Source organism: Rhipicephalus sanguineus, chromosome 2 (genome assembly GCF_013339695.2).
Source record: "Rhipicephalus sanguineus isolate Rsan-2018 chromosome 2, BIME_Rsan_1.4, whole genome shotgun sequence".
Lineage (NCBI taxonomy): Eukaryota > Metazoa > Arthropoda > Arachnida > Ixodida > Ixodidae > Rhipicephalus > Rhipicephalus sanguineus.
This window is the reverse complement of record NC_051177.1, coordinates 19,900,000-19,924,768: the sequence shown is the minus strand read 5'-3', so window position 1 is coordinate 19,924,768 and position 24,769 is coordinate 19,900,000. Positions and strand designations below refer to the sequence as shown.

Genomic DNA, 24,769 nt, shown 5'->3' with positions numbered 1-24,769 from the left:
ACCAACTTCTCATACACGTATACCCCTGTCATACGGCAAATCTAACGTCATTTACAATGAAAGACATTAGGTTAACTAAATGTCATTTTACCTGCCTGCCGTCACACGATGAAACAAATATCATTCTAAAATGATGGCCATGACAGTAGCCCTCCTGAGCTGTGACTTGGGAGAAATAAAAATCTATCAAAGTTTGCATGTAACGTGTGTGCATCCTCGAAAATAATTTTATCACTAAAAAGTTGCTCCAAGAATATAAGTGCAGCCGTTATACACAACTTGCCACAGCTGCACGACACAAACGAAGTCAAGCCAAAGAACCAAGCGAAAACCAACATGGCATATGATATGATGGGGCGTGAGAGCACAACTATAGTGTGTTATTCTAATGTATATAAGCACGACTGACACTGCGACTGCAAAACGACACAGCGGCAGCTAATTCGTGTAGTCACGACATGGTCACCAAAACACGTGCAATCAGACGATCAACACCCACGATCCAGGCAAAAACGACAACAGAGCACAAATTAAACATGGCCGGTGCCCAGCCCGTCTAGCTGCTGTAATTGAGAGTAGCTTTCTATTAGAAACTTTCGCGCATTCTATTACGTCATCAAACCAGTAATTAATTAGTCTAGTAAAAAATAAATATTTACGAATTACAGAAGTTACATATACATTCATCAATAGCCGTCTCCGTACAAGGTCCTGGCACCGAGACTACACATTCGGTCTTAAATCGATTCCGAATGTGTTTCGTAAACTCATTCGGCCGAAAATGTTGTTTTCGTTGAATGGCATTAGTTTCCCCGTGTGACAGCAAACAAATGACATTAGATTTGCCATGTGACAGGGTTATTATATGAAAAGGCTTTTGTACCATACGGCAATGTTAGTTATAGTGCTACACTCCTTCCCAGAATCTTATGCTGGCTCTTCTGAGTTTTTAATTGAGGTGGTAAGAGAAAATGTGTTCTGTAATTACTTCTTTGACATTATGCTGCAGTATTTCAGCCAGAATTTGACTTCATACCATACTCCAAGTTCAGGAATGTTCATGGATATTGAGATAGGCGTCATGTGGGATGTTTTGTGATACTAGGCACACATCTCATTCCGTGGTATACTCCTATGCTTTGGTAAAGCACTTGCCACAGCTTCGTTTTCTAAATGCAGTCCTGTTGGAACAGAATGCAAGAACACATATGCCATGCTTTTTCTGCATGTTACAACACCCGAGCTTCCCACTACAATTTCTTTCATAGTTGATGTATTTCTTTAGAGCATTAAGCTTTGTAGTTAATTTTCTGTGTAATTAAACTCTGGCTGAACACTTCTGGAAATTTCTGGTCACATAATTCAAGCATGCACGCAGTTTGACAGTGTGCTACTTCTCCAAAGTTGTACATGCTGGGATGGAGTACTTAAAAGGATTAAATAGTGCACAAGAGCACCTAAGAAGGCAGTGGCATTGCGTTTTCTGCAGTTCCTCTTATATCTTCAGGGTGCTCCCAGTGCACCAAAGTTCACTATTCGCCCGCTGTCAAGCAGTCGTCCCCCCCCCCCCTCCCCAATATTTTTGGTTGGGACCAAACGCTAACAACTTTCCCAGGATTGCTGCAAAAGCCTCCCCCCCCCCCCCCCCTTTTCACCTGTGCCCTTTTTCTCATTATATAATTGGCCTTTCTCATTATATAAGTGGTGATTTGGCATGTATCTGTAGTGGTGGCCATCCCTCCCTTCATGAAACCTGGAGCAAATGCATTTTGACACCTGTCACTCACAGAACCACATATGCCATGCTCACCTTGTCACTAATGCTTCAGCGCAATGCACATCTTGTATTGAGGTAAAGCCAGCATAGGACATTATCTTATGGGAACACGCCTCATTAATGGCTGGTCTCTGACTGCTGGTGTTTAATCCCTCTTTTATTGGAGCAGCATTCCTATTTGCTCACTAATAAATATGCACTAAAAAGCAATAGACATTGGTTTTTTACTGCTCCAGTGATTGCAGAAAAGTTTGCCTGCTTCGGAAAACAGTTCCTTCTGCTCAGACACTTTTCCTTCCTGCTCCGAAATTGTCTCAGAATCCCAAACTGGCTGGACCACCACTGTATTACATGTAAACGCAACAATATTTACCGCCATGGCCGAATGCTTACAAGTCCCACCGATATGTCTGCCCAGCAAACAACATCTTCAAAAAAGCAGGACATAGTTTTTTTTTATAAAAGAAAGTTCAGACAAAAAAAATTCTCAACCATTCAAAGTTGCAAACAATAATACCTAACATAACAGACATGGGTGTAATAATACTATAAAGTTTCTTGCACCATAGAATTCTCTACATTTTGGGGGCTAGCATTAGTCTTCTGCGACCTCTAGCGGAGGTGTGTGGAAAAGCAGTGGTCGATCACTTTCACGGTGCAGGGGGGACAAGGATAGTTCGAAGCTGAAGCCTGGAATATTGAGGATACCACTACCGTGTTCCTTTGAAATCAAGGTGCATACCGTCTATCACAGAAACTTGGCTTATCTAAAACCTGAAATGTGGCAGCTGTTTATTTGGGGAAGGTGTGTCTTCCGGAAGATAAATGGATTATTCCGTGTTTTGCTGATGTTTATGTGCTCTCTGTAATGATATGTCCATATATGTGCTAGTAAAAGCACTTCTGTTGCTACTGCTTCTCTAAGACACCGGTACGAAAATATGCAATGCACCTCACAACCTAAGCAACTGTAAGCATGGTACAGCCTGTGTAGCGAAGGTTTCGATCTTGGATTGTCTCACTTGAAACAAGTATTTATTTCTGCATTTCTGACCCTTCTTAAAGCCCAATTACCAAGCTGCGCGCACACTGCCAGCACGTTGGACATAGTAGTGTTTGCATGTCGTAGCTTGGCTGTTCGGGTTTCGTTTGTCCATAACATTAAGCTGGGTAGGTCTCGAGAGCTCAACCAACTTCATTCCTGGAGCAAGCTGCACATGTCTCAAAAGAACTGCGAATGTTGGTTCAAAGTTGACTTAAGTACAGTTCTATTCACGTTCACAGCATCACACTGCAGTTTCATGTGAGGAGTTCTGCAGTAGCGGTACCTCCGATGCAGCTACATCAGAGTTTGGGTCACAGTCCAGGGCACGGCTACAACATTTGTCGGTGCTAAAACAGCTGGGACCTGGCGATCTGCGCCATTGCACACATGTCTGGCATGTGTATGACTGGAAGCTCTGCAGCAAAGTCCGGGAAAGAATCTAGGTTGAGTTTGGTTGCAGAACCACTTCGTCGGGTGACACCTGCGACAGTGTGTCTGAGTGTAGTAAGCGGAAATCTGGCTTTCAGTGTCTTCATCCATGAACAGAGGAAAGATGACCGGTGGTGGCAGCATTCCCAGAGGTGGAGGATCCAGGCCGATCTCGGCGGGATCAAGAGATGATGGAGTCAGTGCGGGCACAGACACTCCGGCAGCTCTCGAGGTTGAGGTTCTCCATATCTTGTTAAGGTGCTGCTGCTGCAGTTTGTAGTTTTCACGCAACTTGTACAAGTGATGGGCACTGAACTTCCGAATCCTGTTGCGCTGAAACACGTAGTTCTCTCGAAGCCTGTCATTTGGCCAACGCCATAGTCCCGAACCCTCTGTACCTAAGAGAGAAAAAAAGCACCAGTTCAACTCAGTAGAGATTTGCATGCATTTTTCCTACAACCCCCATTAAGCCTATTTCAGTGCCCCTGCTGTTAATTATTGATAGTATGCTTGTGACAAATCAAAAGTCTTACCTGCGAGTAGTAGTTATCCCTCATGTTTGTGATTTGTGCAGTACCGTAGTCACAGAAGTCCCTCAGTCGATCTGTCTGGCCGGAGTAACTTTCCCTGATCTTCTCCATCTGCTGTGTGCAGTTTTCTTTGATCCTCTGCACTTGACAGGCATAGTTATCTCGAAGCCGCTCCAGCTGCTGGCACCGGTAGTGCTCAAGACTCTCGAGCATGCGATAGCTGTCGTGCACGGGGCGACTCCCCCATCATGCAACACGGGCACTCCAACCCAAACCTTCGTAATATGGCACTGATTACCATGACAATCATCGTGATCAGCAGAAAACTAAACGCTGTAGCGCACCCCACGAGCACACTCACTATTTGACATTCACCAAAAAGTCGTAGTCGAGGGTGAGCCTTATGGCCACCGTCTGGTGGCCAAGCACATTGGTGGCTGTACAACGGTAATGACCACTGTCACCACGTTGGACCTCACGCACGAACAAGTCCCCATTTGGAAGTAGTACAAACTTGGGGCAGTCGCCCATATTCACGCGTCCATTGAGAGAAGAATTTCCAACTGATGCACCGTATTCCGCTGTCCAGTTGAAGCGGTGCTTGTGCGGTGTGGTCCAGGTTATTGATGGGGCAGGGCTTCCATCTACACGGCATGAAAGCACCGCAGATGTAAATAACCTAAAATGCGCTCCCGTTGTGTGTTCAACCACGGTGGCATTGCGGCAGGCCATGTGTTTGTCCACAGCATCCAGCACTGTGATCTCGGTAAGGTTTGATGGCTTGGCACAAAGGGTGTTTGATGGTGACAGGATGTGAGCCCGCACATTGTCACGTAGCCACATAGGAGCCAGTAGAGGCGACAGTCACAGAACCACGGATTCCCATTGAGACGGATCCGTTCCACTTGCACCAGTGGGTCAAACAATCCAGATGGGAGAGTTGTGAAATTGTTGAAGCGCAAGTCCAGCTTGCGAAGAGCTTTAAGTGGCCAAAGAGCACCACTCTGTACAGTCTCTAGGGCTGGGCAGTTGGTCATGAGCACTTCTTCCACGCTGTCCAAGTCTGTAAAGACAGCCTTTGACAAGTGAGAGAGCTTGTATAGGTGCGATGCATGTAGTTTACGAATATTATGCCCGTGCTTAAATGGTTCGTGAAGGCTTATCATTGGGTTGTAACGATGTCCAGTACTTCAAGATTTGGGGCTGGTCGTAGTGTGCCGGTTTGTATGGTTGTGATGCGATTGTGGCTAACATTGAGGTACCTGAGAGAGTCGAGACCCTTCAGGCTTAAGAGCCCCACAGAGCTGATGCTGTTGTAATCCAGGCGCAAATTCACGAGATGGTGAAGCGACCAGAACACTACGTTGTTCAGTGCCTGAATCTTGTTGTGCGACAGGTCGAGCACAGTCAAGTTGGACAGGCCTTGGAACCATTCATGTTTCAGTTGGTCCAGTTGGTTTCCAGAAAGGTTTAACACAGTAAGAGCTTCGAGTGCATCAAAACTATTTACATGGATGGCATAAATTACATTGTCACTTACATCCAGCTCTTGGAGAGAGACTAGCGTTTGAAGGCTATCACACTTAATTCTTCTATAAGATTCTGGTGCAGATTGAGGTGTCTCAGGTAACTTGCGGAACTCATCAACTCACTGGAGTTGATGCTTCTGATCTTGTTCCGTGAAAGATCGAGTGAGGCAACTTGAGGTGGGAGGTCTTTCGGCACAGCCCTGCGCAGCTGTCCCAAGCACACGACACGTTGCGCACCAGAAGAGTCGCTTGAGCTGCTGCTGCTGCACTGGCACATTTCGGGACAATCGAGCGCGGCGCCATCTTGGCGGACGCCACTGTCACCGGAGCCTGCATCGGCGCATGCGAGCAGCGAGAGGCAGATGTAGAGTGCGACGCCTCCCGGTGGCAGCTTTACTTGCATTGTTTTTTCACACCTGGAAAAAACAAAAGCCAAAAAAAACGAGCGATCGTCAGCCGTGCGCTGCACTGACGAAGAGGCGAGATGTGGACTCGCTTTGGTATTGTCAGCACGGACAACCGATGCATTCTCCATAATTTGGTGCGATTGAACAATGCGCCGCGCGTGCTTTTTTTTTTTTTTAAATGCCTCATCGAGCTGCAGTGGAGACATATCTGGGGCTGTGAATACATATGATTCTTCCGGTGTATGTGTTCGAACTGTATGGCAATGCATGAATGGCATTAGACGCTTACGAGCGCAGTTATAGCGATGACACCAGCTAACAAGTCAGATGTTTCATTTGGGATGCTACGCGATTGGATTGGTAGTGTACCAGCCGCGTCATTACTGTAAACATCGCGTACAAGACAGGCGGGTATGCGCTAACAGGGGGAGTACATACATTAGGCCTAATGTCGGCCGCGCTTTGAACGCACGCACAAGAAAGCGGCATGAAATAATCGTTGCGCCCGCATTCTAACCTCGATCAACGGGTTGTCGGCGGCAGTTCGCCTTCCCATTGTCTCGGTATTCCTAGACAGGGCGCCGTGCTACGGAGCGGCTCAGCGCGGCTGCCTTTCGTACAAGGCTAGCGGCCTCGATTGCCCGTCGGCGTAACGAGAGAGCGAGGTTGAGCCGAAGTAGCTCGATCGGAGAATTCTTACCGTCACGGGGTCAACGAGGACTGCCGCTCCCTTTAGCCTGGGACGCTTTCCTCGCACCGTCGACCGACTGCGGATCATCGTGAACTACTGGTGATGCGACTGCGCGCCGAGAGCATCGTTTCAGTACGCGCCGAAGCCGCGAAAAGCCTCAGCTCCCGTGGGCTGCTGCACTGCGTGCGCGCCGAGCGCCAACATGTCCGTCCGATCCCGCGGCGCCAGGGGCGAGGAGGCTGCCTTTCTCTTTCGCTCGCCTCCCGTCCTCCTCCGCCTCGACCCCTCTGCGTTCCGGCGCTTTGCGGCGGTGCCTGGGGCAACCCTTTCGTTGTCGCACGTTGGCATCTAGTCGGCTGCCCTCTGGTCGTGCGCACCAGGGTGTGCTTCATTGTCCTTTTTGTTTGTTGTATTGTATAATCATTATGCACCGGTTCGCCGGGTGTGGAGCGTACCGGGCAATAAAGAGCGAGCAGCAAATACAAGAAACAAAGAATTACTTCACACAGTGCTTCTCCTTCCTTTTTCATGACATTAGGTGCTTTAATTTCGCCTAATGACATTTGCCTACACCTAGATTTTCAAACATATCGCCGCCAGGAGAAGCGTAGTAGTAACTTGTTTTACCAGTAGCAGCTGTACACTTTATAATATGGAAGGTAATGTACACTACTTCCTAGTGCATTATGCAACAGTGCTCACAAATGGGTCGTCGTTAATCTAGGTGTTCCTGCTTGGGCTGGAAACTTCTCTTGGTTTCCTGCGATGCCGCAGTTACGATTTCTGTGCAGCGGTGTAGTTGAGTGCTGTTTCTGACAACTCCGTTGTAAAGGATCTGTGCTCGTGCTGTAGTCGCCGCCGGGCAACACTGCAAGCTCGCTTCAGTCGCACGGCGCGAGTTGCCATGGGCAGCTGTTTTCGTTATTCGGTACCTCTCGAACTGCACAAGTGAACGGCTGCGCTCGGCGGTTTGTGGTCGCGTGCGTTCGTTGATTGCAGCTTATCTGCGTTGGGCCGTCGAGAGCCGCCGCGACCGAGGGAAAGGGAGGAAGACGTGACGGTGGTCGCTCCGCATCTGGCGAGGGCGGATGAAATAACCGTTTGTCCTTTTGACTTCTGCGGGCCGTTCTTTCCTTACGGCCTCGTTTTATCGCCGCGGCATAACACGGTGACATTGCTCTGCTCCCCGGCGAGTGAGATGCGACGAGAAAACGAGGAGAGGGAACACTTTCCTCCATCTTCTGCAATGGTTTCCTCACAGTCGAGCACGGGTGGTTTCGATAAGTTGAGAGAAATCTCTGGCGCGTTTTCTTTTCTTTCACGTCCTTGTGTGAACGGTTTTGCAATGCACGCGTAACATGAGTCGCCTGCAAGCACTGGCATAGCCGGGGGTAAACTTGGGGGAGGGCTCAACTTACACCCCCCCCTCCCAGCAGAAGGTTTTACATTTTGTATGTGTAATATATACGCGCACGCATGCAAACACACGCACGAACATGCACAAGGAGGGTCGGACCCCCCGCCCCGATATAAATTTCTGGCTACGCCCCTACGTGCGATGTGTGCTGCGTTCGTGGTGTGCCTATCGCTGCGGCGGCTAGATGTCCTCAGTCGCGGCAGCACTCGTGCTGTTGTAGGGTTGGGTTTTTTCGCGTTTTTGTTAGAGGGAACGGTAACACTGGAAGCGGATACAGCGATTCCGTTGTCGGAAGCCTCTCTTGTACGGCATTTCTCGACAGCGAAGCGCGATAAAAGGCTGTCGGATCGCGGAACTTGCATCTTCTGTTAAAACGATTAGTGGTATCTGATGTTAGGGAAGAGGAATAAAGAACATATCAGTGTGAGGTTCACAGCAGTTCAACTAGAGCTGACGTTATCGTTTGAGGTATGGCCGTCTTGATTTGCACGCGTGCGGCGGCCCATCAAGATGTGTTTTCTCGCTGGTAAGTTTTCAAGTAAGGCGAGTGTTGACGAACGCATCGTGAGCTGTAAAACAGCAGTGGTAGCAGCCAGTACAGCATTAGCTTTTTTTTTTTTTTTTTCTGGACTGTGGGTGCCCCGAGCAAAAAGAGAAATGCGCAAAGATACGAGAGTACGGGAGAAAAATGCTTTGGTTGGTTGGGCATAATAAAATTCAAAAGCAGATTTAGGTGCACGTTAAACAAGCCCATGTTGCCTAAGTTTTCAAAGGGTATGGGTTTGAGCTTGTTGGTAAGACTTCATGGGTTCGAAACAGCGCGTAAAATACGAGGACACAGAAAGAAACGGACAGCACCAGGCGCTGACGCGCTGTTTCGAACCCATGAAGTCTAAGTTTTCAGAGCCCTCGTCTGCGGCGTCCCTCATAATCATATCGTGGTTTTGGGACGTTAAACCCCAACAATTATTAAAATTCAAAAGCCCGTGGACATACTCTTTAGTTGTCATCCGCATTATTCCTGAACACGTAGGCACCTGTAATGATCAGAGAATCGCTGCGACGCCTTCATTTATCACCCGAGCTTCGCCGACCGCCAGAGATGCGAAGATAACGATATAAGAAACAGCGACCCAGCTCCTTCGTTTGTGCGCCATGCACCACCAAGCCTTAGCAGCTTCAGTCGCGAAACTCGGTCGGAGCACGCTTGCCTCGGCACGAGTAGTCGTCGATATGACGTGAGTGTTTTTATCGTGTCTCTCCCATTCTGCTTCCACCGCTTGTTTGGCTGTTAACTCGAATGCCTATAGTGTTCTTTGCTGTGCATCCAACGCGCGATCTACGACCGTTCTTGGTCCGGACGAGTGACAGTTCACTTAGCCTCCGCGCTCCTCTGACGGATGTGCTGTTGTTCTGTGACATGGCGTAAGCGCAGCACTGTTGTGCTCGGTAGCGCTGCACACTGCATTATCTGTACTGCGTCATGCGCATGCGCGTTTCAGTTTCTCGTGCTATCTAGAGTGTCCAGGGATTGAAACGCGACAGTCTAGGGCTATGTAATCCACGTGCTTTTCTTTTCGAGGTCTTCAGTTCGTATCGTATCCGTGCAGTTTCGACTCGGACACTTACATCAGAGCCAGCATTACCTTTAGTGGCCCTGTTTGTAGCGACTTGGCGTGGTTATCTCGAGCAGTTTCACATGTCGTTATACGTTTTGATGTCGCTTTTCAGTCCCTGAGCATTGTGCACGTCGTCTTTACTTCTCGGGAGATTAGCGTCAGCTTGAAACATTAAGCGCGACGCGAACTTTGGTGACGATGAAATTAAACGCTTTTGTGGTAGTCGTTTCTAGGAATCCTAGATGGGTGACGTTTCCCTGTTTTTTTAACCGCGCGATTGGGGCGGAGGCCGTCGCACACTCCGATTGAGCAACGGCGTACGTGCACCTTCGTGAAGTGTAGCGAGCGGACTGCTTGCGAAGCGCCTTCGTGGCAGCGGTGCAAGTGGCAGCGAGTCCGGGACACGTTACAGAAGCCCCGATGCGCCGAGCGAACAGGAAATGGAGGACAGATAAACAAGCGTCGGAGAAGCGCTGCAAGTGACGGGGGCCCAAGTGCATTAAGTAAAGTGCAAGTCCGCTATTGATCGGCGAGGTGCGAGCACACGCGAGTTGTTTACGTGCCGGCGAGAGATGCGTCTTACTCCGATGGGTCAACTACGCTTTGGCCTTTCTTGTGTGCTTGCGTGTTCGCAGCAAGCGCACCTCACTCACTTAGCTTTTCCGGCAGTGGCTGACTCTGTCCATCGGGCTGCAATATCCAATAAGTACGGTAAAGCAGATGTCATGGTTACTGCTTACAGTGGAACTTCTTCTCCTTGGTTGCGGGTAAGGTCAAAGCTGTCAGTGTGGATCTACACTGTGTGCGGACCGGGGAAGAATCAAAATGTGTTACGGCTCGCCCGCTGACTGAACCTGTTTAAGGTTGCCCTTCTAACGACACTTGACCTGCAATTACAGCACGATTATATAGCACACTTCGCCATGTGCGTGATCCGTTTCAAAGCTTAGCATTTCATCAGAATAAGAGTTATTCATTGCTCCCGTAACATTATTTTACTCGAGATGTCTCGCCATGGAGTTTCCCAGCGTCTCGAGGCCATATTCGTAGCGGTATGCATTTAACGCTACCAAGCACGAGAGCGCGATGTCGCCTCGTAATGCAAGAAAGCGCGTGTACTTGATACTGAAGTACTTGCACTTAAGAACCGCACATTGTCAAATGTAATCGGACTCGTGCATCGAGCTGTTGAAATGTAGCACCACTCTTTCTTTGAAAGAAAGAAAATAAAACATGTGCGTGCGCTGGAAAACGAGTGTACCTGTCTACGCCCAGCTGCAGCATAGTGCATCTTTCCGTCAGCATTTAATTACGTCAGCATGACTTAACGAAAGAAGCGGAATTATTCGAGGGGCTCGCTTCTTTGCTAACAACCAAATTAAGCCAAGGAAAGCATACCGGACATTATTCTAGCTGCAGTGTAGTAATTCTGACAAATTGAAAACGAATTGGAGTATACAAAAAAAAGCACCTTTTCCGTCGGTGGGTCACAATCGCACAACGCACAATCGTCGAATTACGCGTCCGATTCCCTGCTAATTGAGCTACGACGGAGGGCGTCTTCCCCGTCCACTTTAATGGGCATTTCTTAGCGTGCAATCCCTGGGAGTGTTAGCCAACTTTTGGTCCCTGTGCACGTGAAAGGAGTTCGTGGCGGACGAATCAGCTCGCCGTATTTCGTGTTTTCTTTTTCGCTGCCGTACACGAGGTCGCGGGTTCGACTGGACCCGTGGCCTCATTTCTACGTGGGCGAAATCGGTCTCGTTCGTCGAGTTGGGAGAAAGTATCACAGAAACCGCGTCCATTTCTCATGCGGAACGGCTTCGTCCGTGTCTGTTGGGGAAAAGCGACGGCGCCTGTTGGAATGGCGTCGCCCGGCACTTGCGAACCGTTTCGCGGGAAAGGGAGACATTACTTATTTTACTTAATTCATATACCCCTAAGGGCCCCCGAAGTGGCGTTACATAGAGCAGGGGTCTCAAACTCACCTTGGCTAGCGGGCCGCAGTCGGGAAATTTAATCTCCTGACGGGCCGGGATAGTGAAGAAGGTTGGAGCGGTGAGGGGGGTTGAACAAAATGCCAGCTAACGTTGCCATTTGAAAGAACGCATTTCCCATATCTCATATATGGCTCACTTCCGAAGGTGATTTGACGTCATATTTCGAAAAACTATCAATATCACCTTCAGTATGACTGAAATCTTAACGCCGATACGAAATACAGGTTTTGTTCCACAGCTATGTTTTAGCATATGGTGACCGGATCGGGTGCCTCACGAAAAAAAAAAAAAAAGGCTTGAGGCCAGTCACATTTTGTAGGTCAGGAACATATTATTAAATATATATATATTTAATATGGGAGGAAAACAGTCGTGTGCGGGCGGGCCGCATGTTTGAGACCCTGACGTAGAGCGAGCAGATACATGAAAAAATGTGGGCTACGCTCTTTACAGAATGAAAGAAGTTATACAAAATGCAAAACTTCTTCGTGTATTAGTGCTACGCGATGCATGTATGACTGATATGTAAGCGCGCTTCGAGACGCAAGAACTGATATCGCGAAGAGGGAAGAATTGCGCTGCCAAACCGTTGATCATGACGGGTGATGAACCAGCCAGTCTACCAGTACACTGAGCCATCTATGAGGTTGTCAGTGGCATTTGACTTCCCTGCTCGCAATGCTTCGGGGCAGCTGCGTACATTGTGCCTGTTCGTTGCTTTTCTGCACTCGTTTCCTCGTGCGCGCATGAGCGGATTGCTTGTGCTGTATATCTACATCGTTTCGGTCTTTCTGCTTAGAACCCTGCCTGTGGTGACGCAAAAGTTGCCGCACAGCTGTGTGTTACGCTTTGTGACTTTGTGCTTCTTTGGCGAACTTTTTTATTCCCCGTCGTACGTGAGCTGGCCGTTGGAGCGCAGCCAAGTGGAGCCTCGTTGTTGACGTCGGTGTGGCGTGCATGATGTTCTTTCGATGCACCTTCTGCTGATGGACTCGGCGGACGACGCTATCGTCATAGTCGTCGTCGTTGTTGTTGTGTACTCAGTGCGCCATTTGCGTGACGGGCGATGTTGCGGCCTTGCCCCGGACAATCGGGGAGACCCGCAGGCGCTCGCCGCGCAATGTGCGCCGTCGCGCGGTCGATTTCAGAAGCCGGGTAACACGTCAGCCGTTATGGCTAGCTTTTAGTGTCCCGAAACTGCGCATCGGGAATCCGCCTTTTTCGTTTTCCTTTGCTGCTCCTGCCGTTTTGGTAGGGTTTTTGGTATGGGTCCAGGACAACCGTATCGCTAGAACGAAAGGCTCCGACATCAAGAGGCGGATGAGGGCCCTGAATTTCGGAGGTTGGTTGTAATGTGTTATACTTGGCGGGTCCTGAAATGTCTGCAGCTGTGGCGTGCAGCACCGAAGAAAACTTTTATTATATGTTTATACAATGTGCACCGTTAGCCTCGGCTTTATTTAGACACTTTACGACTGGCGCGCTGCGTGAAAAAGAGACTTCTCTAACGTCGGCCTCGTCGCCTTGTACAGCGATGCAACTCGGAACATTCGCAGTCCTATTTCCTGGATGCGTGTTCGTTCTTTGTGTTCGATGTTCTGCTTTTTATTTATATTCGCACACTTGTTACCGGCGCAAGAAGTGCGTGGGTCTCACGTACCTGCGTGTTCGCCCTTGCATATAGTAAATCATAATGGAAATGACACGGCTGTCTTCTCTATACCGTTTTATCGTTGCAACTGAGAGTACAGAGCCAAACTGGGCTAGCTCACATTTTAAAGGGACACTAACGAGAAAAACGATTTGATACCCTTCGCAAACCTACGCCGTTCCGGTTCGCGGTTCTTACATTTGCCGGGCTCGACAGCTGGCATGAACTCGATTATTTCCTAAAAAGCAACTGAGTTTACCGATAACATCATTGGCGACGGTTTTTTGTTTCGGTCACGTGACCCCGAACTGTTGACGTGCACGTAGACTCGCCTGAAACAAGCAGCTGAGACGCACATGAAAAAGCAAAACGCTGTATGGCGGCCATGACGCATTTCTAGCTCTCGGTATCACTTCCTGTTTTTGCAACGTATAAAAAATATTGGCTTCGATTTGAAAGTGGTTTTGTTACCAGAGGGAGTCGTTATCGGACTGTACGGCTCAGTTGCGGTATCTTATTTTTAAAAAAGAAGAAAATCTACTTCAAATTTTCTGCGCCACAAATAGGTCCCGTGCACTATCGGCGTCAAATGAAACCCGAACAGCTACAAGAATTAGAAATGGTATAGTGCGCGCCGTCCAGTCATCACCTTTTACCCGTGCCTTTGACAGGCGCGCAGCACTCCGGTTTCGCGGCACTGCGCATGTGCACCGCGCATGTCCACGGTGATGACTTAACGGCGCGCACTATACCATTGCTAATGCTTGCCCCTGTTTCATTTGACGCCGACAATGCTTCTTTAAACTAGCGCAGCTTTCCTCCTTACCACAGATGGGCTCAAATTTTGCCAGCTTGTTATGCGACGCCGTACGGGTCCACGTGCAATGGATAGTTCAACCTCGAAACTTTGGTGTGATGGCCCTCGTAAGGTACAAACAAACAGAGAGGCGGCAAGAAACATCCTCGCAAGAGCGGCCGTTCACTGCACAGTTGCCCGGTTGATAATGAGCAAAAATAGTTTTCAAAACTCGGGGCGACAACTGTCTGTTGTTGTCTCGGGAGGTTTCAATCGCGTATAGAAGGAACACAAGAAGACTATGCGGCGATCGTGTTCTAATTCCCGATTTTCTGCGCAGTATTTGTAACCAACAGGTTTACGCCTTAGTGCGTATAGCTTGTTCAGCTTTTTTGCGTTGGTTTCAGGCTGCCCGTAATTACGTAGCACATGTGCCTTGGGCTTATGCTGATGATTTCATCTCACACACGCCTTTCACCTTTTGTAGCGAATTGCTTGCTTTGCTGTCTCGCCGAATGTGCCACAGCCTGGGCGTGCGCCGCTGGGCACATGCCTGGATAGGCGTGCGCAAAAAGCGACACAAAAGTGCTACAGAGAAATCAGAGCGTCGACTATAGAAGCAGCGAATTGTGAGGTATGAATGACAGTTGCGGGACGGGGCATGATGATGTTCACCTAGATGTGGCACCCACTGCTACTTATATTTTCGCCTGTTGCGTGTCGCGTGCTTTCGGTCTGCGACACCGCCGTATTTTGAGATGCTACGTATAAATGCGGTGTCAGTTTACTCGCTGTTATGGTCAATAGACGCTGCAGAAAGATTCTCCGATACGGTTCTTTTTGAGAAAATACACACGCGTGACGGGAAGAGGGCTGCAGAGCGATTCTCCAGTACGGCTTCCTCGAGAACAGCTTCGTCGCCTTTGCCCGCATCCACTTCCGACCGGCGTCCTACGTTCCCGCTGCCCAAAAATATACCGCGCAAGCTACTTTCGCCCGCTCTATGACTTGTGTTTGTGTTCACTTTTATTTTTTCTATTTTTCTGCGGTCTTTCCGGACCTGCAGCGATTCCAGCTTCGGGAGGAAGAAGGCGCCCCGATTCTCCCGGATATCCGGGGGCCGTTCCCGCGCCTGCCTCTCCCATGAGTTTGCGCCCTTTGCGTCTGACTCGGGTGTTTGAAGGCGTGCGCTTCCTGTCTGGAACACGCTGCCTGTTTACGCATCGAGGTACTTGGTTCGTGGACTTGACGTGTTTGCACCGAAACAGCTGGAACGAAAGTTGCGAAGAAATGCGGACGACCTTGCGAATTCTCGTTGATTGGCGCACACCTGAATGCTTGGAAGCGCTCCGAGAGGACACTTGTCACCTTCACTCTAATCTCATTCAGTATTTGAAGACTGCGAATGGCTTTCTGCAGCGTGTCGCCTGCTCGTGTTTTCCGTTTTCATTCGCTGTAATGCTCTCCCGCAAGGCAGGCAGGTTGGCGCACTTTTTGAATCGCCCGGGTATGGCCTCCTCGTAAAGCGGAGGCGCCCGAGCTCTGGCGCAGCGGCCTTCTATCGCTCATTGCGCAGTCGGGGAAACACAGCAGCTGCCGCCGACGTTGTCATTGGTGTCGCGTTGCGCCGGGAGTTTTTGCGGTCGCTCGGCGGAACTGCGCGGCGATGCTAGGAGAGCGGCGGCTACCGATGGCCTCGTTTATTTGCGCTTCGGCGCGGATGCGCGCGCCTGCCGTTCGCTAATGCCCCTCTTTTCTATGACCCCTCTATCCTCCTCTCTCGTGGCGGGGCGTTTCGATATCTGCCTTGAACACCTGTACCCTTCCGTTTTCCACTAATGCCCCGTCATGTGCACGTACGTACGGGGAATAGCTTCTCGTAAAACGCGTGTTCTTTTTGTCCCCTCCTTCCTTCCATACACGTTGTGCACTGTGTATGTGAGTATACATACAAGTTCCGCCCGTTGCTGCTCTCCTCATTCAACATCTTACCTCCGTGGATGGAGAGGGTTCTCAGTGAGGGGATTAGCGGTGTTCAGGCTGCAGACATAAACTGCTTGCTACTTAGATATGTGCAAACCATTGAAGGTGTCACTGTGCTGCACACGATCACCATGATGTTGCGGAGTGTAAAACCTGGTGGTGTTTTGCGGTTTGTGTATGTGTGTGTCTTGGTTAACTTTCCGTTCAGAGTTCTGCAGGATTGTTGTTGCGCAAGGGGCAGCGGTTCCTTAACGAACGCACCGGCATTGGGCTGAAATTTTGCACGATACCTACGAGCCTGTGCAGCTGTTTATCATTGCAAGCTCCTCAGTCATCCGAACTACTAATTGCAAGCTTATCAAACGTACGTGCGTCATTGTGTATGATCCCGATTTATATTATATGGACTCGACTCGTGCATGCTTCGTATTCTGATCTCGATTCAGAAATATGTAAATATTTCTACCTGCAAAGCCCGCTCAGTGGTTCTTTTTTTTTTTTTTTTTTTTTCATTGTGTGCACACAATAGGGCTGCGCGAATGTTAACATTCGTGCAGCCCTACTTCCCTATGATTAGGCGGCCTGTAATAGCCTTATTAGGCGGGCAGGTATTGTATCGATCTTGTAACACTCATGCGTACAAATTACAGCTGACCGAAAGTAATTGTATTAATATTACCTTTGAAAAACAGCGTTATTCGAAGCTTCGCGTTTGAACGGTACTCGGCTTTTCTCTGGGCCTGCCACGTTTCACGTTAAGCACTCAGATTTGTTTTTCTTGGTCATTTTTATGCCACAGAGAAGCGGACTAGTCATAATTGCGAAAGTATGAGTAGTTATCTTGAAATTACTGGCTGGATGTAATTTATTTGCTGTAATTTCAATGCTGCCAAGTCGGTTCGCACCAAGGAGGTTTAAAATTCTTGGTTCGCACGTGTAATTCGGAAGAAGGAAACGTTTTTGGAATATTTTGCTCGCCAAATTTCCTTCCCCGTGTACCGGCGCAGAAACCCTTCGCAGTTGACGTATTGACGTGGTCCGCCGCCGGGGCTTGCCTCTGCAGCCGGCATGCGACTCTCGGCGTGGGCGGACGGGGGCGTGATGGTGCCAAGGTCGTTCGATCGACCCGCCGTGTTTTTGAGACCGCGTTGTTTTGTTTGCCGCCTCTCCTCCCCGTCAGCTGTTTTGCGCGCGCGCTTTTGCGGTAGCTGTACCTGTTTGGAACAAAGCGCTAGCTGTACCTGTTTGGGGCCTGGTTTTCGCGTGTCAGCATGCGCGTACGCAGCTGCCGGACGGGCGATCTTATATTAAGGAACTGACGACTTGCGGTATCTGTTTTCTTCTGTGCAATGGACTATCTGCAGCGCCAACGACTTTTCACATAACACAAGCTGCAGACACTGGTGGGTGAGCGCGATAGTGATTATACGTCGGCAAGCAAGTGATGTCCTATCAATCGAGCCGGTGTTGCGGCGGTTCGTGCTCGCGCGCTACGTCACGCCGCGCATGCGCCGAGGGTGGACGCGTGTTTTTTGGTTCCACTATACTCCGTTTCACACATCAAGTGCAACGTGTGGAAGCTATGCAAGAAGTTCAATAAACAAAATGTGTAAATCCGCGCGTCCAGTGTTCGGCTTTTGTCGTTGTAAACGCTCGCGCAAGCTGAGCACGAACCAGCGCGCGACGCGTCGCGACGGGCCACAAATAAAATAACGAAAAACAAAAGCAACTAGACGCGCAGTGATTGAGCTGCAAATACCGCAGATATAACGGCGTTTGTTTATTTGTAAGACACAAAACATTTTCTGTAACTGCCCACTGTGAAAGCGAAAAAAAAGTCAATTTGGGTGGTAAGAACATTGATCTATTTCTTAACGCGGACGGATTTACTGCAAGAAGTCTCGCTAGCCTCCACCAGCGTTGCACCTGATGTATGAAACGGAGTATAGTTGTCGCGAAGGCAGCGTCACGTCTGAGCGTCAACTCGTTTACCTCGTAGTAAGCATAGAAAAAGCGGAGACGCCTTATCATAAACAGACTAAGTTTAAGCATGAATTATGGTGTGCCTAAACAACAGCAGACAATACGTACTACAGCAGTCCGAACACCGCTCTTAGGTAGTTTCTAAGAGCGTTGATCCGGGTGATTCTTTCGCGCAATGCTAAGGCTTGTTTACCAGGTCGCGCGATGTACCGGATTTTCTATTTTTGCGAGTTTCAAAACACAATTTAAATAAGCATAGACCGCTTATAGCGTAAATCGCCGGAGTCGCGAGTATCCGCACTATAAGCGGTACCGCACTATAACCAAACAAACTTCTGAAAGGCTGCACTTGCGCAAAGCGTGTTGAGCATGTAGCCTCGCGTGTCCGATAATCGAGACATGCGATTCGGTGTGCTTACAACCACTAAAATTTCCGAATGTTCAAAAATTAACCGCATGACCCGCATTGCCAACGAAATGAACGCGTGGGAAAAAAGCAAACGAAACAAAGCGCCATCGCGGGAATTCGCCGACTACGTTTCAGGCCACCTTGAGGTTGCGCATTACACAAAAAACTATGTCAAATCGCGACCGAAATTTCGCGAGCTGAACGGTAACGATCGTTCGATTTCACGGGCGCGCACCGATGTCCAAAACGTTGCAATCGAATCGGGAACCACCATTCGAGAGCTGCATGTGCCAACCATGCCCTCGTTTTCATTAACGATATGATTCCCTTCCCTTCAAGTGTATCCATCGCAAGGAGTTTCGTTGATTCCGCAACTTTGATCGCCCGCGACCCCTACCGAAAAGCAACCAACACTGATTAGGCCTAGTCTGCGGTTTAGCATGTTGTCGTGAGAAGTTTGTCCAAGACAACATGAAGATCTGACGTCGAAAAGATCGCGCTCAAGCACTAACCAAAGAACAGCGCGCGTGATACGAAGTTGTGTTCGCGGCCGGGAGATCAACGGCGACAAAAGCCCGCCAAGCTCGTTTAAGTCCGCGCACTGGCAGAAAAGGCGAAAGCACGCGTCATGAAACCGTAAAACTTTTCAATTTGCGGACGAGGTAGCAAACGCGTTCTGTAGCGAGCGTGATAACGACGGCGCTTTTCCCGACAGGAAACTTAAAGCGCACTTGATGAGGACGCGATCGCACGTTCCATGCGGACGCGCGGCCGGCAAGCGGCCGGAGCCTTGCCGGCGCCGGTGCTTCTCCGTCGCCTAGGCAACCACCATCTTTCCCCACTCGGCAAGCCCGCGCAGCGCTGCCGCGGTCTTTCTTCTTTTCTTTTTCCTCCCTCCGCCCCTCATTCGTTCACTGCGCATGCCCTCGCCCTTCGTAACGACCTTGTCGCTCTCTCCCAAGCGGCGTACCTGATTTGAGAACCGCACTCGCTACCGCGTTTGTTAGAAATATTTTCCCGCAACCGCATTATAACGTATTTCACCTTGGGAGACTGCACAGTAAGCGGTATGCGTATACATGGGTTATGGGAGCGTAAACGGGAGTCGAAAAAGACTGCATTGTAACCAGTCCTGCACTATAAGTGGTCAGCACTATACGAATTTTATTCAAGTCGCGGAAAGCATTCTCCATTATGTCACTCTAACCGCCTTTCAATTTCCAGTAGGATCTAATTACACGTTCTGGCCTTTTGTCAGTCCCTTTAATACCGACGCGGATACAAGACGCGCGAGCTCACCCCTCTGCAGTCATAACAAATATGGAATTACGAGCATCACTTGCGCCGTGGAACACTGAGATGTCAATATGTGTGTATATTTAAATTTTCACGATCCCCCGCTTCATTTCATTGTTGCGACGACATTGCGCGCCGAAACAAATAACTCGCGTGCTTCAAATTTCGAAAGATCTCCATGCTGATTCCACCTATTATTCTTGGTTTGTGAGGAGTCCTTCGCATAGGTTATTACACGAAAGTTGCAGGAGGAATCAACTCCGCGAGAAAGTGAATTCTTAATATGTTGACCGACTAAAGTTTCTTCTAAGTCCTTCGGCAAGCCGAGGGTGCCGCCAGAGCTCAAGGACTCAGGCTGCCCCTAGGGAAGGGAGCCCATCCCTCAAATCTTGCCGTCTTAAATAAAAGTTATTTGAAGACGACCAAACTGTTTTCAAGGTGTTGAACGGCGTTGATGAACCGGGACGTAGGTTGGAGGCGAGAAACGTGATAATAAGTTGAAGCGAAAATAATTACCGAGTAGATTGCAAACACTGGAGGTAGGTGGCATAACATACTGTATGCTCTCAAAGTATTGCGAGCGGTGTCGCCTGAGCAGCTTTTTAATGCGTTGTACAACCTAATGGAACCAACATACAATGAAGCCAAGGAAAGTATAGATGGGGACATTATTTGTAGCCTTTAAATGTAATTTGATAATTATGGTAACATTATGGCAGGGGTGGAAGCGCTGCGCATTTGCGCCACGCTGCGCCAATCCGCTTCTGCTGCGCCATCCTGCTCCAAAACGTATTATTGCGCCGAAACTGCTCCCAAGCGGTCTTTGGCACGGCCTCCGCGATGGGCTCCAGTGCGCTTCCGGAACCGATCACTGAGGCTACGTTTGGTGCCTTTATGTGCCGGTGTCATCCGTATCATGGCACGCCTATGCGAGCTTATATCATCATCACATCACTTGGCGCGCTCTCGTGACGTTGTCGAAGGCACAAAAAAGCTAGCGAGCCTGTACAGGAGCTAGCTACAAGAAAGTGAGTTGTGCGGCCATATTTCGATTGTGACGCCGGCGGCAATGGAGTTTTTCAGGCGCGCTGCGCGCACGAGGCGGTTGCTGTTATCGTGGCCTGGGATTGCGAACATGAACAAAGTAACTGCGTTGACGCTTCAATTGTCGAAAAGGTTCCATTTACTGCGAATACTTGATGTAAAGCCATGAGATAGTGCGAGCAGCTGCCGCGGACGTACGGGCGACCATTGTTAGAAACTTTGCATTAAGGTAACCGCTGTATAGCGAGTGTGTAATATGGATTTTGTGTCATAAGTCTTCATGAGAAAGAAAAATTGTTTTCTCTTTGCGGTCAGTGAAGCCACTACCAACCGCGAAACCACTCACAGGGCCTCGGTCTGTGTAAGTCGGTTGGACCATTTCCGAAACTCATTTTTTTTAGTGAAAGCGTGCCTCTCCATGTGCAGAATTTGTTACATTGCACACAAGCCCTTAGAAGTTATAAATGCAGCATGTAAACGCGCTCGTGCAGCGACGAGCTTAGTATCGCTAGTGCGATCGGTCGCGTTGTTCGATTTTGGCTCCTCAGAACTGCGCTCGGCTCGTGGTCGAGTACGCTGTAGCTCGTACCATCCGCAGCACTACATGACATGCGCTCGCCGCCGTTGCTGCGTGTGGTTTGGCTCATGAGGTGGCGAGTGAAGAAATATACAGAAAAAACAAGATAGACACTTGGAACTTTATTACTGAAAAGACAAATGTTGAGGTATACAGTACGAAAACAGAACCACGGGATACAAATTGTGGGATTGCGACATCTAGTATCAATCGCATCTCAAGTACCATATTTGCGTGCATATAGTGACACCAATAATTGACAAATCTTGGAAGGGAACTTTGAAGGGAAAAGGTCGAACCGCATGGCGCAATTTTTGGCGCGATTTACGCGCGTTTGGAGGGACGCGCGTGTTTTTTGACGAACGCCTTCGCGAAATCGCGCTGTTGCGTCCTGAATGGCTTGATTTCATGCGCGACTGACGCGTGGTCGGAGGGTCGCGCGCGTCCTTTGACGAACGCCATCTCAAAATCGCGCCGCCGCGTCTTCCTACTCGAAGTAGAAAAGCAAAACGCCTCGCGCGGCACATCGCCCGCTCGTCCGACAAAACGGAGTTTAGGGTGCAGACGCGTGCTTCTTTGGTTTCTCCCAATGCCTCCAGACGGCGCTGACCTCCGCGCATTTCGAAGGAACTTTTTGAAGCCGGCGTAGGCTTTTGACGAAAATGTAGCAACCCGGCAAACGCGGTGCGAAAACACCGCTGATGAAAAACGTTCATTACCTTAATGTTTTTTCATTTGTCAGTCTAGTCAAGTGTAGCTATTCAGAACATCGCTTATCTCATTTCCTGAGTCATTGCTCTATTACAAGCAGTGATGTGATGTGATGTGATGTGATATATATATATATATATTGTAAAGGCGTTTATTGACGGCGGGTCGACGGCGACGATGCGCAGCGACGACAGTAACGACAGAGCGCAGACTCGCAGACTCTCACGAGCAAGAGCACGAGGGGCGTGCTCTCCGAGAAGAGGCGAAGAGGGCGACCCACTAGAAGGCGCTCAAGAGGGACGGCCCATTACAGCGTTTTTAATGCTTCTGTACAATATATATATATATATATAATATATATATATATATATATATATATATATATATCTATATATATATATATATATATATATAAACAATGAAGTGCTAACAAAGGACCGGAAGTAAAAGTTAAAAAAATCAAGCACGTAGGAAAAATTCTTCTGCAAGGACTGACGTTTCGGCCGCGGGACGACGGTCCCGCGGCCGAAACGTCAGTCCTTTACAGAAGAATTTTTCCTACGTGCTTGATTTTTCTTAACTATATATATATATATATATATATATATATATAATTTGTGTTAAGTGTGGTTGGTTCATCATTATTAAATGTTTTCTAAAATCGTTGGAATTTCCTGTGTTTACCAGAAATAAAAAGAACAATGATATTTGATCATAGAATTCTGCTCCAAAACTAACTTGCATTGCTCCCAAAACACACATTTTGGTGCTCCAAAGCTGCTCCAAAACAGCATTATTCCTGCTCCCTGAGCTGCTCCAAAACACTCAAGCCGCTTCCACCCCTGCATTATGGTAATGTGGTAACAACCATGGCTGCGAGCGGCGCTGGCTAACTCTCCCAGGTTTACATGCACAGAAATGCTCAGCAAGGAAGCGGACGGGCGACCGCCGCTGCAGCTCATTTGGTAGAGCATCGGACGCGTTATCCGTTGGTTGTATGTTCAGCGCCTGCCAGCGGCAAGTTGTGTTTTTCATCCGCTTTAATTACTTTACATTAATGTCATAATTACTACATTGCATTTAAAGTCTACAAATAGTGTTCCTATATACTTTCCTCGGCTTGATTGTCTGTTGCTTTCATAAGGTTGTACTTAACAGAAAATGAACCCTTGATCAGTTCTCCTTCCTTCATTTTTAATGCATTGGCATTCGTTCGAGAGTACTTCACCGAAATTAGTTGGTCCCGTGACGTTTTAGAAAGGCGGTCGGGATGCGTTTGAGCTAACTTTATGTGATCGGACGCCAGTGTAGTCAACGTGCCTGATAAGCCCACGACATGCACACAACTACTCCAGTTACACAAAGACTTCGATCCACCTCTGAAGTGCGGCATTCGCTGACTGCGTCGCATGAAATCAATTCCCACATTGTTCTTTCTGTCTCCTCGGTCATGAAGCATTGGCCTTTCATTTTATGCTCCTATTGTTCTCCTGCAATGTTTACGCAGTGTGGCTCAGGAACTTGCATAGCATTGGAGACTTCCGTGTTCACCGGTTCCGCTCCGATGCACGCAGACTTTGTTACATCGTTCCGTATGACTGGACGCGGCTGTATGGGACGTACTGTCGTGAGCATTAATACAGGGAACACCGAGTTCGTCTTTAATCAACGATTACTTGTAGTGTACCAATATGAGTGCGACGTATTGAATGTAGAGAAGTACCTTTCCGCTTAAACGTTTAGTGTTATGAGCACTGTTGCGTTTGCCAACTTCGTTCAGTCGTTATGACCTTAAAGCGGCAATTTCGCGTTCCTTCTCATATTGCTGCCGACTGTAGATAGTTTTAGACTGTGCAGACCCGGATGGCTTGCTTGCGCAAACTCAAGGAAGGCTTGCTGGTGGCGCAGTTGGATTACAGTTTTCTCTTCGTTGCTATAACGTTACGAGCCAAATCCTGCAGAAACTGAGCCACATTCATTAAGCCAGCGCTGCGTCAACAACCGTGACCAAAACAACCAACATGGTCTCATCCAGTCTGTTTCATTTGTGTCCTAGTTGCTTTGCTATCGTGTTTACGTTCCACAACTAGTTTTTCCAGGGTGAGTTGGCACTTACCGAAGGACATGATGTTGTTGGGCAAAACTAGAATATAAAGAGTCAGAGGCCGACTTTCCTACTTCTTTTTGCCTCTTAGCGTTTCTTTTCGAGTTTAGCGCTACAGTATCATGTCCTTCTTTCGCTCCAAGACGGTATATTTGAAATAAGACATGTGAAATGAAGGTATTGGGCACCGATCTATTCCTTGGAGAAGAAGTAGTTATCCGAAACGGCACGGCATAAAACTAGCTCAGAAGAAGAGCTGGCGCGCTTTTCAAAAAAAAAAAAAAAAAAAAACGCTGCTGACAGTCCAGAACAGTGCGCCTTTTGCCGGGAAGGACCACTCGCTCTTCAAGTCTAGTCATCGTCTTTACGCCCGTGCGACGAAGGACGGCATCGACGGAAGCATAAGGATGGTGTTATTTTTATCGAAAAATATTGCTATACCGTACATTCGAATTGTTTTAGACTTCTTTTACGGGCTAATTCTATCCCAAATCAGATGTTTCAATCTGTAGGAGCCAAAAAGAAATTTTACTCCTGAATACCGACGATAATGGGCTATATAGATTTTAGCCACAATATAGATTTGCGGTATTTAGGGGACAGGAACACACTGGCAAAAAATTGTTGGAGCAGGCCCGACCATATTGTCAGTATCAAAAAAAAAAAAAAATGCGTTTTTCTCAGTTTCAGTTAAAGCGCACTTGGCTCTTTTAGAAAAAAAAAAAAAGAACGCCGCATGTTTTCAGTAACGTAGCTTTCTGGCCGAGTTGG

At 48.4% G+C, this 24,769-nt stretch overlaps 1 protein-coding gene and 1 pseudogene across 1 annotated transcript in view; one reads left to right on the top strand and one right to left on the bottom strand.

The window, feature by feature from the left end:
- The window catches only part of LOC119382494 (putative oxidoreductase GLYR1 homolog), a 154,455-nt gene that overhangs the window by 69,565 nt on the left and 60,121 nt on the right, over positions 1-24,769 (top strand).
- LOC119382493 (leucine-rich repeat and immunoglobulin-like domain-containing nogo receptor-interacting protein 2) lies at positions 3,247-6,660 on the bottom strand (annotated as a pseudogene).